This window comes from Dendrobates tinctorius, unplaced genomic scaffold (assembly GCF_039654945.1).
Source record: "Dendrobates tinctorius isolate UK_male_01 unplaced genomic scaffold, ASM3965494v1 ptg000083l, whole genome shotgun sequence".
NCBI classification, from domain to species: Eukaryota; Metazoa; Chordata; class Amphibia; order Anura; family Dendrobatidae; genus Dendrobates; species Dendrobates tinctorius.
In genome coordinates, this window is record NW_027361751.1 from 37,979,368 (window position 1) to 37,992,606 (window position 13,239).

The window sequence follows — 13,239 nt, forward strand, 5'->3', positions numbered from 1 at the left end:
TATATATATATATAGAGCAGTGGCTTTTTTTCCCTGAACCTAAAAATTGAGAAGTCTATTTCTTCATAAATATGGGCTGAGCTCAGGTTACCGAATCTTGAGAGGAGCATGGAAAGTGAGCGGTATTTATCGCCATGCATTGGGAATTATAGACGGAAAGAGCGCACTGGTGTCTGCTCCCAATTAAGGCAGTTTACTTTTTCTTTCTATTTTTTTTTTTTAAATAAGTGAAGGGAAAGGATGTTTTAAAATTGGCTATTATGTAATTGTTATGTAAAGGGAGAAGTCTTGTTTTGGATTTTTTACTCATATGAAATTATGCAGTTTATATATACACTCTGTAGTCCATGTATGGATATGTTTTTGCTTGTGCGTGTGTGTGTGTATATATAAATATATATATATATATATATATATATACATAATATATGTGACTGATATAAATGCATTAATATCAGTAAGGACTCAAAATTAAATTGTAAGCAACACTTAGGTCTAAGGAGTAATGTTTCACCTTGTGGAGAGTGACAAGCCAAGCCTGGAATGTCAGAGTGAGGAGACTTGTAAGTCATTCATGCTCCTCTGGGAAATTAAATATGCAAGACAATTTGAATATTTAAGCAAGACTTAGGAAATTTTGCAATTATTCATGTTTTGTTTTTATTTTAATATACCGTGTATATTAATTATACTTTTTATTTTGTTGTAAACGTCTCCTACCACAATATTACCACATTCTAAAATATTCTGTAGGGATTCTGTGAGACTGAAGGGTAATTACACATTAGTGAGTCACTGAGTCCTATCAGGTTATTTAAAATTACAGTCTATTAGGCTATTTTCTACCAAGGGCCAATTCTGTGAAAGGTGGGTGACAACTAGTGATGAGCGAGTATACCCGTTGCTCGGGTGTCCTCCGAGTATTTTGGCGTGCTTGGAGATTTAGTTTGTGTCGACGCAGCTGCATGATTTGCGTCTGCTGAACAGGCTGAATACATGTGAGGAATACCTGTTTGTTAGGAAATCCCCACATGTATTGAGGCTGTCTAGTAGCTGTAAATCATGCAGCTTCTTCGACAAAAACGTAATCTCCGAGCACGCCAAAATACTCGGAGGTCACTAGTGACAACCAATATGTGGTCATCCTCATCAAGGTCAAAACGCATGTGGGCTCTCAAGAGTCCGTTTTCAGAACAGAAGAATAAGCGTAGCATACAGAACTTTGTTTTCCGTTCTAATAAAAAAAAAAACTGACATGTACCAGAATCCCAAACAGACCTCGTAATAATCAATGGACTCTTCTGCTCTGAATTTCATCAATTAGCAACAAATTCAAGTTGTCTGTTCCCAAACAGACATGAGAACTGAGCCTTAATATCCAAGGATTGCAATTTTAAGCTCCTGGGTCCCAAATGCAAAAACAGATCCCCAAGCCATGAACCATTTATAATATTAGTTTTATCTAGTAGAGAGGTCTTCGGGTCCCCTCAAGCACCACCGCCTGGGGGCCACCCCTACCATCCATTGGGTAACCTTCAATGTACAGATTAAAAAAAGTTACTTATCTTCATAAAGGGTCTAAAATTGACTGGACTAGTCCCAAATGCCAAAAAAATGTGAAACTGGCATGTAGAATTTTATATTACATGAGGATTTATGTAAACTAGAAGCTTGAGCTGATAAATGGCAAATGAGCTTTAATGGGGATAAATGTAAGGTCATGCACTTGGGTAGAACAAACAAGATGTATAATTATGTGCTTAAGGCTGGAGTCACACACAATGTAGAAAAATACGGACCGTATTTTACGTCCGTAATACGCATAAATGGTCCCTAAATAGTGCTCCGTATGTCATCCGTTGTCAGGGTGTGGCCGCGTATTTTTCTCATGTAAGCATCCGTATGTAATCCGTATGTGATCCGTATACCGTTTTTTTCTCGCAACCTTGCAAAATGGACATTTAACCATTTTGAGGCCTGCACATAATTTATAATTTAAATCATCAGCACAAACCCTATTTATTGCCTCAACATCAGGAGGCAGCATCCAATCTGCCCATTTTGGTGCTGTGCTTGTGTTGGTGTCTTGCTGGTTGTTAGCAAACAAGTTTGACACACTTTAGTTCACCCCAACTGACTGTGTTCTCTTCAACTGGGTTTTGTCCCGCTGCTTTGGCCAGCCATACCCAGTGATTGTGGATCCGAGGAGGAGGAGACGAATGTGGGTGCATCCACTTTTGAGGCAACGACTCACAAGAGGTCATTTTCAGCCCCTCTATTCTTCTCTGTGGGATCATCCAGAAAAATTTTACAAATACTGTCGCATGAGCCTTGCAACATTTGATCTACTTTTGGAGACAGTGCGCCCTGGGATCCTGGGATAACCTTTCAGGACACAAGGATGCGCAAAGCTATATCTGCAGAGGAGCGACTTCTACTCACATTACGGTATGTACTACACAACCACATTCTCTATGTTCATGATGTGTTGCCCAAAGTATGTTTTTTATTTTGTCCTAAGTTTAATGCCCTCATCTTATTCCAGATATATATAAATTTACAGACCAGAATGTTATGTGTACTGAATATCACGTAGTGATTGTGCGACCAAATATATGTGTATTAGTAGATATGAATCACTAACATTTTGGTATGTATGTACCTGGTGTTTTGTTAATTTGTGCATTCTAAAATGTTCCATTTCTGTTGTTCTTCAGCTTCCTGTCCACTGGCCTGTCTTATGCCACCCTCCACCATGAGTTTCTCATTGGAAGATCTACCATTTCTGGCATAGTCAGGTCGACATGTAGTCAAATATGGTCAAGACTACATCAACTCGTGATGCCCCAGCCCAGGATGGAAGACTGGATGAGGATATCAAGGGACTTGGAGGAGGAATGCCAGTTTCCTAATTGTATTGGGGCCCTTGATGGCAAACATATCCGGGTGCATAAGCTGCCGAACTCTGGCTCACAATTCTTCAATTATAAACAATACTTTTCTGTTGTATTGTTGGCTCTGGCCGACCCTCAATACAAGTTTAAAATTGTTGACATTGGGGCCTATGGAAGGACGGGAGACTCTAGAGGCTTCAATACTTCTATTATGGGTCAGCGGCTACGCACCAACCAGTTGGATCTACCACCACCACGCCAGCTACCAGGATCCACTCAAGAATCAGTCCCTTATGTCCTTGTGGCAGATGAGGCGTTTCAGTTAACTCGCAATTTTATGAGGCCATATCCCCGGCGCAACCTGGACCACCGGCGCTGAATTTGTAACTTGCGCCTATCACGTGCTCGGCGACTGGTGGAGTGTTCCTTTGGCATTCATTGGGCCAAATGGCGGGTCCTACAGTCTGCCATTCAGCTGAGTGAACAAAATGTAAATGAAGTAATTAAAGCATGTGGCGTTCACCATAACTTCACCAGGATACATGATTGTTCCTCCTCTGCTGGTGTTGTGCGTGGGTGAGACAATGTAGGTCGAGATCACCTATCAACCCTCAACGTAGATCGCTCTCTGGGCTCAAAGTGCGTGATATTTTTACAAATTACTTTGTCACCTGAGGGGGAAACTTCTTGGCAAGAGCATGCTGTGTCTATGGTGTAAATTTTTCTTTTTGGCCTTTGGGAAACTATATATATTACAACCCCTTATGTCTTTTCTCTGTTTCTAAATCAATGTGTAAGCATATGGCAGCATGTCGTGATGTAAGTGCATCATTGATAAAGACAACAACAATTGAAAGTTAAAACTTTTTATGTATCCTTTTTTTAAAGGCCTTGTGAAGCCAAATGTTATTTTGCAAAATGGCCATAATTGGCCTTAGAACCAAAAAAATTGTTAAAATGTTACAATACAGCATTAACCACAAAAAAACACACAAACTTATAAATTGTAGTATGTAGGGGGGGAGAAGGCGGCAGCCCAGCCTGTGTTGCCTGATGGCTAGTTTGGCAAACTTAGCCCTCGGCCTGTGTGGGGGCATACTCTTGCCCATGATGGAGGTAGTGGGCCGGCTCATGGGCTTGAGGTGGATACTGGGCACTATGATATTGGAGACGACTCTCCTGTTGGGGCTGGTAGGGCTGTGAGTCTAAACCACCAAAATGGCCATGTCGTCCCCAACCAGATTGGGACCAGCCTCCAACATTGGCTGGGAACAAGTGGCCATATTAGTGTGCTGGGTTATACCCTGACATTTGGGAATGATGTTGCCAATGTTGGGTAGGGGGGAAGGGTGTGAGGTGTAGGCCCACGTGTAGGAGGATCCTCAGACCCTGATTGAGCAAGCACTTGGGGGTGTGGGTTAAGACGCATGAGATTCCTGGGTGACAGCTGCCACCTCTCCAGAAACTCAAACAGCTCATAAGGGGTAATGGGGGGTGTGCTTGCGCCAATTGGGATCTGAATGGATCCTCGCACACGTAGCCGCACCTCACGGGGAAGGGAACGAAGATAATGGGCAAGGCTGCGTGAGTACTCCTCCTCCCCATCATCAGTGGCAACTCTGGTAAGAGAATTTTGGTCCCCTGTATCCACATTGGTCCTGGTATCAGTGGCAGGGATATGGCGCCTTCGTCTACGTCGCCTGCATGGCACATCAGGCTGGGGGGAGCCCTCTAGCCGAACAGTTGGGCTGCTGCTGTTGCCCTGTTCATTCTGGATGTCGGGTGGTGATGCAGCTGACAGTCCTTGTAGTGGCTCTGTTCCTGGTGGTGGTGTTTCTGGTGGCGGGCCAGGATCTAGGGCAGGATCAGGTCGAGCAGGAGAAGTCACTTGGGCCTGGCTCTTTGGAAGGTCACAAGATGTGCCAGACACCTCAACCCCTCCACCTACAGGATCGATGATGGCCTCTGAATCAGACCCTGGCTCCCTTTCAGTGATGTTAGACTGAGTTCTCTGATTAAATATGCAATGTAGAAAAAGGACATTTTTGATCGGGCCCTATAAAGCATTTGTGTCTTGTGGAGTTTGTGGTTTACTTACGGTCTGAGATCCATAATTGGAGCGAGGAACGAGAGGCAGTCGAAATAAACATATTTCCGCTTTGTGTGGGCCGCAGAACCACTTCTTGCCCGCTGCTGGCGCTCACGGCGATACTGGTCACAGATGTGGCGTCAACATCTCATCACATCTTCGACTGCAATGTGACATAAAAGAATGAAAAATTACAATTTGCCTAAAACAAGTTTTTGAACTAGTATCAAAGTCATGTGGCCTATTAGGGTGTGAGTTCTACCCAGGGTGGCATATAGCATCGGTGCAACCAGGCCAGATGTACAGGGTCACAGTAGCTCATGTGGCAATTAGCAACTCTTTATACTGTTTTTGCTAGGCATTATGAGGAGCTTGGGGACAGGGTAACATTCTCTCAGGGTCAAACAGTGGGTCCAAAAATAATTTACAAGCCACAAGAGCCCAATATCAGAAGCACAGGATGTGGGGAGCCTACTTGTAAAATAATTTTTTGATGGCAGGTAATTTGACATACATAATTTATGTGCACGTACTTATGTGCTGCTGCTCCTCACGTGGCCGATCACCAAAATCAGGGAACATTTTGCGACATATGCGCCTCCATGCAGCCTCCTTTCTTGCCCGGTCGGCATAATGTGCATCCCGTTGGTCCCATAATTCCAGGCGATCCTGCACAAGAACAATTAGCAGCTCCACATTCAGATTCTGGTAGGGTGCCATGATGCTGTACTCCGTGGAGGTCGTACTTCCTGGATGTCTGGAGCACTTTTTGAGCTAATTTGCATGTCTAAGCTTCCTGATGATGGATTGGCCCTTTTCCTGTCACCAGGAGAAGTCTTGCATATTTCTTGCAAGTCAAACGGGTGGTCCGTGTGTAATGCGGTTTTTTTGCGCACCCATAGACTTGCATTGGCGTACTACGGTCGTAATACGCTGACAATCGCAGCACGGACCGTAGAAAATACGAGAGAAAAATACGGCTGATGGGAGCAAACCCATAGAGAATCATTGGTCAATGTGCAATGCGTTTTTTTAACGCCTCTCACTCGTCCGTATTCCTCTCTAGTGTGATGCCGGCCTTCTTGTAAAACACTGGGCAAAACTGTGACTGAAAAAGACCAGGGTGTATGGGTGGACGACAAACTCACATTTAGTGGCCTGTGTCAGGGAGCTGCTGCAAAGGCAAATAAAATAATGGGATGCATTAAAAGAGGCATAGATGCTCATGAGGAGAACATAATTTTACCTCTATATAAGTCACTAGTGCGACCACACTTAGAATACTGTGTACAGTTATGGTCTCCGTTGTATAAGAAAGACATAGCAGAACTAGAGCGGGTGCAGAGAAGAGCGACCAAGGTTATTAGGGAACTAGGGGGTCTGCAATACCAAGACAGGTTATTACACTTGGGGTTATTTAGTTTGGAAAATCGAAGGCTTAGGGGTGATCTTATTACAATGTATAAATATATGCGGGGACAGTACGAAGACCTTTCTAATGATCTTTTTACTCTTAGACCTGTGACGGGGACAAGGGGGCATCCTCTACGTCTGGAGGAAAGAAGGTTTAAGCATACTCACAGACGCGGATTCTTTACTGTAAGAGCAGTGAGACTATGGAACTCTCTGCCATATGATGTTGTAATGAGTGATTCCCTAATAAAATTTAAGAAGGGACTGGATGCCTTTCTTGATAAGTATAATGTTACAGGGTATATAGACTAGTTTCCTTAATATTGCGTTGATCCAGGGAGCTAGTCTGATTGCCGTAAGTGGAGTCGGGAAGGAATTTTTTCCCCAATGTGAAGCTTACTGTTTGCCACATGGGGTTTTTTGCCTTCCTCTGGATCAACATGTTAGGGCAAGTTAGGACAGGATATGGGTTGAACTAGATGGGCTTAAAGTCTTTCTTCAACCTTAATAACTATGTTACTATATATTAGAGTATATCCAGTAAAGCAAGAAATTTCATTTGTGTATCATAGCAGCTTTTTATTTTTTAACAAAAACCCTTCTCTAATGTGCATCAGGCCTCACAGACTGCAAAGTGTTGTGGAATTTTAGTCCATTTTGCCAAAATAAAAACTGGCAGACATGAAGAAACCATCCATACAAGTGGCAGTGTGTGTAAAACCTCATGCATAACGATAAATAGAAAAAAAGTGTCCCATAGCAAAAGAAAAGTGAATGTGATAAGTTGAGCAGGAATGTCATTTCTAGAAGAAGACATATACTAGTGGCTTCATCAGTGGATCCAATATACAGGTGAAAATGATTCAACCCGCATTGCAAACTACTTCTACTACTACTTTTTTTTTTTTTTTTTTTTTTTTTTAGCAAAATTGGCAAACATTCTGATGTTTGCAGTAAACTAATCAAAGAAGAATATTTTGAATATCTCAAGACAAAATGTCACTGTTAGGTAAAATTGCCAGGATGATTTTTTCTGTGAATTTTTGACACTGCAAATTTTCACTGTAATATTTACAGAAATCTCATGCCCACTGTCCTTTTTTTAATGCCATGTAAACTGACCGACGGTTCAATTTTGAAATTCGCAACAAGTGAATTTTTTTCCCGGGTACGTTGAGTTTTATGTGCTGATTTTCTCCAATGAACTGCGTTAGATGCGGAACATCCGTAGATAAAAAAAAAAAAAAAGAAACCCCTCATTTTTAGAGCGCTTCTGCTGGGCAAAATGGTGAGGAATGCACTCATAAATGCATTTAACCTACTTTACCTTATAGGTTCAGAAATGCTGGAGAAAATCTGCAACGTCCAAAACTCCCCAAACTCTCATTGTGGGAACATAGTTTTACTACCTACTGCAGTCTCAGAATGATTTGACCCCCTGAATAAAATCCTCATAAGAGCACACATTTGCAAATCAAGTCTTTTCTCATGAACACTTGCTATACGTGATATACTGTAGATTATTAGTTACATTAGGTCTGCTTGACATGAAACACATCGAATACCTGGACTGTCTAGGGGTTTATTGACTGTGACATTTGATTTCTTGAGAGAAATATGTCTAAGTCAAGAGAGTGGTCCAAAAAGATGAGCGAGACCACTACTTAGCACAAAAAAAGGAAAAGGATATAAAAAGATAGCAAAGCATTGTATGTTCCTAGAGATATAAATGGAAGAACAGTCTTCCAGTTGTAGTTAGACTACACGGTCATGGCAGAAACAGGAGGCCATCAGTGGCTGGCACCAGATTCCTGTGGCAAGGGTTGGTGGCAGCAAGTACTGAGGTTTCAGTTTGTACAGTAAGTTACATGCTAAATACTAAAGGTCTCCATGCTCAAGCTTCAAGATGTACGCTTCTGATGAGCCAAAAACACAATAAAAGTCAGCTCCAGTATGTTCATACAGTCTTGCTCATCGTTATTGGCACCCAATTTTAAGTACTTAATGTGGAATATCTCCTGAAAAAAATGAATCAAGTGAAAGTTTTTTTGTATACAGCACTTGTAGTAAATACAAAAGAGCAAATGATAAAAAATGTAATAAAAAAACAATGGGAGGGAAGAATAGAAAAACCTAAAGCTGCTGTGATACAGGTATTGGCACCCTTTACATTAAATTAGTTTGGAAATACAGTTTGACTTGCGTGTGGAAAATCACAAATGAGAATCAACTGTGATTGTCGGTGCCCATGTGACATAAATTAGCCAATGAATGATGACTTGAGTGTTTTAAAAATAACACATAGTAGGCCCTGTTCCTTTGTTACAATGGTAAAGACAAAGGAGCTGTCTGAGGACATCAGAACTGCTGCTATTAGCAAACGCAAGACTTCCAAATGGTATAAGGCCATCTCCAATAACCTTGGTATCCCAGTTTCAACAGTGTGCAATGTCATTAAGAAGTTTGCCAAGCATGGAACCGTCATGAACCTTCCTGGGTGGGGAGAAAGGAAAAAATTGACAAGAGATGTCTTCGAAGGTTGGTGCAAATTGTGGAAAAAACACAACGTCAAACATCCAAAGACCTGGAGGCCAACCTGGAGGAATCTGGGGTCATGGTTTCAACAAGTACCATATGCAACACAGTAAAGCAAGCAGAACTTTATGGGTGAAGACCAGGAAAGAAACCATTGTTGAAGAAAAGACGTAAAAAGGAATGACTGTTCTTTGCCAAGGTGTACCTCGACAAACCACAATCATTCTGGAAAAATGTTCTGTGGACAGATGAAACAAAATTAGAGCTTTCTGGCAATGCAAAGTAACAGTTTGTTTACAGACAGCGCAATGAAGCTTATAAGGAAAATAACACCCTACCAACAGTTAAGTAGGGTGGAGGATCCATACTGCTGTGGGTTTTATTTGCTGTGTCCAGTACTGGAGGCCTTGACCATATCAAAGTAATCATGAAATCTGAGAATTATCAAGAGATGTTAGAGCAAAATGTGTAAGAAAAATTGGTTTGATTCGAAGATCATGGGTCCTCCAGTAAGACAATGACCCAAAGCACACATCAAAAAGTACACAGGAATGGTTGAAAAAAATGGACTGTTTTAAAAAGGCCAGCAGTGAGTTCTGACCTCAATGCTAGTGAAAATCTTTGGGGTGAGCTGAAATCTGCCATTGAAAAAAAAACCCTGCAAACATTCAAGAGCTTGAACAAACTGCAAAGGAAGAGTGAGAGAAAATACAAGTTCAAGAACCTTGTTGATGGCTTCAAGAAACGTTTGGATGCTGTCATCAATGCCAAAGGGTGTGCATCCACGTATTAGTTAGGGGTGCCTTTATTGCTGCACATGCTGTTTATTCTGTTTCTTTGGAATTGCAATATGTAAGTTGAAAAAAATGTTTTATTGTTGCATTACTTTCGACTAATAATTAAAAAATCCTGAGGATATAAGTTTGGTACATTTCCGCTTATTTATGGAGATATTGTACAGTCTATGAAAAAATGAAGGGGTGCCAATAATGGTGAGCAGCACTGTAGCTAAAGTCAAAGAAGTTTGGGGCTGCTTTTTCTGTGGAGCAATTAAACAAAACTGAAACTTTTCAGGCCTTTGGATCAGTGGTATGTCTATATGAGGTGGAATGAAGCATACACTAAAACGGACACCCTGCCTGCACTGAAGCATGGCGGTGGCTTAGTGATGCCTGCAGTGAAGCATGGTGGTAGCTCAGTAATGCCTGCTGTAAAGCATGCAGGTGGCTTTGTGATGCCTGCTGTAAAGCATGGTGGTGGTTCGGTGATGCCTGCAGTAAAGCATGGTGGTGGCTCAGTAATGCCTACAAAGAAGCATGGCAGTGGCTTAGTAATAGTCTAGGGCTGCTTTGCTTACTCTGGCAAGGGAATCCTGCAGGGTGTAGAGGGCAAGATGAATTCAATCAATTTTCAGGAAATCCTTGGAGAAAATACCTTCATTCCTTCAGAGAGAAAGCTGAATCTTCGTCGTCATTGGACCTTACGACAGGACAATGATCCCAAGCATCTTACTGTCCATCAAAGCTTGGAATCAAAAGTCCTGGAATATACTGGAGTGATCGTAACAGTTGCCTGACTTGGACCCCGTAGAAATGAAATCTTTGATGGGATTTGAAGACTGTGGCTGCAGCATCCAAACCCAAAACTTTTCTTGAACAATAGGCCATTACCCATGAGGAATGGGCTAAGACACCTCAAAAATATTAATTAACAAAACTTAAGTAACTTAAGTGTATCTCTGTGATGTATCAAGTACAAATCTACCATCCTAAAAATTTATACTACACCAAAGCTATTCAAAATATAATAAGTACCATATATATTCGAGTATAAGCTGACCTGAGTATAAGCCGAGGCACCTAATTTTTCCACGGAAAACTGGGTAAGCTTATTGACTCTAGTATAAGCTGGGTATGCATTGTGCCCTCATCCTTATCGTGCTATGTGTGGCTTCCCCCTTCCTGTCCTGCTATGCGTGGCACGCCCCCGTCCTGTCGTATCTATGGGTCATCACGTCTTTCATTGTATGCATGGCTCCCCCGGTCTCGTCGTTGTATGCATGGCTCCCTCGGTCCCGTCATTGTATGCATGGCTCCCCCGTCCCATTGTTGCATGCATGGCTCACCCCCTCCCATCCTGGTATGCATGCTTCCTATTACAAAAAAACACATCCTACTCACCGTCCTCCAGCGTGCCCTCGCAGCAATTCGTTGGTGCCAGCATGCCCTTGCAGCATCTCTGTTGGTGCCGGCTTCCTGCTGCTCTTCCTGTGCTGAGTGATCACGTGGCACTGCTCATTAAGGTAATGAATATTCCCTCCACACCTATGGGTGTTGGGAGGTGTGCATATTCATTACCTCAGTGAGCGGTGCCACGTAATCGCTCAGCACAGGAAGAGCTGCCGGCGCCGAAACCAATGAAGATGCAGCGACGGGGTGGAGGATGGTGAGTATGAATATTCATTTCTCTTTAGCAGCAGCACAGTTCCAACCGCAGCCGTCGACTCCTGCCGCTGCTCCGCCGCTCCCTCTCCCCCGCTGGCTTTATAGATAATGACTTGTGTATAAGCCGAGGGGGGTGTTTTTAGCACAAAAAAAGTGCTGAGAAACTCGGCTTATACACAAGTCTATATGGTAATCTTTATTGAAAAAGTATATAAAACTGGGTAATGGGGGAAGGAGGGGATATTCCACAATAATTACATCAAATGATGGAGGATATAATATTTTATTTTATTAAATACACCATGAATAGATATCAAATCTATATATAATGTACATACAAGTACTTCTCACAAAATTAGAATATCATCAAAAATTGAATTTTTCAGTTCTTTAATACAAAAAGTGAAACTCATATATTATATAGAGTCATTACAAACAGAGTGATCTATTTCAAGTGTTTATTTCTGTTAATGTTGATTATGGCTTACAGCCAATGAAAACCAAAAAGTCATTATCTCAGTAAATTAGAATAATTAACAAAAAAACACTAAGCATTTACAGAGGTCCCTTAGTCTGTTTCAGTAGGCTCCACAATCATGGGGAAGACTGCTGACTTGACAGATGTACAGAAGGCAGTCATTGACACTCCCCAAGGAGGGTAAGCCACAAAAGGTCATTGCTAAAGAAGCTGGCTGTTCACAGAGTGCTATATCCAAGCATATTATTGGAAGGTTGAGTGAAAAGAAAAAGTGTTGCAGAAAAAGGTGCACAAGCAACCAGGATAACCGCAGCCTTGAAAGGATTAAGAAAAGGCCATTCAAATACTGTATTTGGGGGAGATTCACAAGGAGTGGAATGCTGCTGGAGTCATTACTTCAAGAGCCACCACACACAGATATATCCAGGACAAGGGCTACAAGTGTCCCATTTCTTGTGTCAAGCCACTCATGACCAATAGACAACGCCAGAAGCGTCTTACCTGGGCCAAGGAGAAAAAGAACTGGACTGTTGCTCAGTGGTCCAAGGTGTTGTTTTCAGATGAAAGTAAATTTAGCACTTCATTTGGAAATCAAGGTCCCAGAGTCTGGAGGAAGAGTTAAGAGGCCACAATCCAAGCTGCTTGAGGTCTAGTGTGAAATTTCCACAATCAGTGTTGGTTTGTTGAGCCATGTCATCTGCTGGTGTAGGTCCACTGTGTTTTATCAAGACCAAAGTCAGTGCAGCCGTCTTCCAGGAAATTTGAGAGCACTTCATGCTTCCCTCTACCGACAAGCTTTCTGGAGATGGAAATTTCATTCCCTAGCAGGACTTGGCACCTGTCCACACTGCCAAAAGTACCAATACCTGGTTTACAAACAACAGTATCACTGTGTTTGATTGGCCAGCAAACTCGCCTGACCTTAACCCCATAGAGAATCCATGGGTTATTGTCAAGCGGAAGATGAGAGACACCAGACCCAACAATGCAGACGAGCTGAAGGCTGCTATCAAAGCAACCTGGGCTTCCATAACACCTCAGCAGTGCCATAGGCTTATCGTCTCCATGCCACGCCTCATTAATGCAGTAATTGATGTAAAAGGAGCCCCGACCAAGTATTGAGTGCATTTACTGAACATACATTTCAGTAGGCCAACATTTCGGATTTTAAAATCATTTTTCAAGCTGGTGTTATAAAGTATTTTAATTTACTGAGATAATGGCTTTTGGGTTTTCATTGGCTGTCAGTCATAATCATCAACATTAACAGAAATAAACACTTGAAATACATCACTCTCTTTGGAACGACTCTATATGAGTTTCACTTTTTGATTTGAAAAACTGAAATAAATTAACTTTTTGATATTCTAATTTTGTGAGAAGCAC

At 42.0% G+C, this 13,239-nt stretch overlaps 1 protein-coding gene across 4 annotated transcripts in view; it reads left to right on the plus strand.

The window, feature by feature from the left end:
• The window catches only part of GHR (growth hormone receptor), a 489,978-nt gene that overhangs the window by 286,477 nt on the left and 190,262 nt on the right, over window positions 1-13,239 (plus strand). The gene's annotated exons all lie outside the window — the stretch shown is intronic.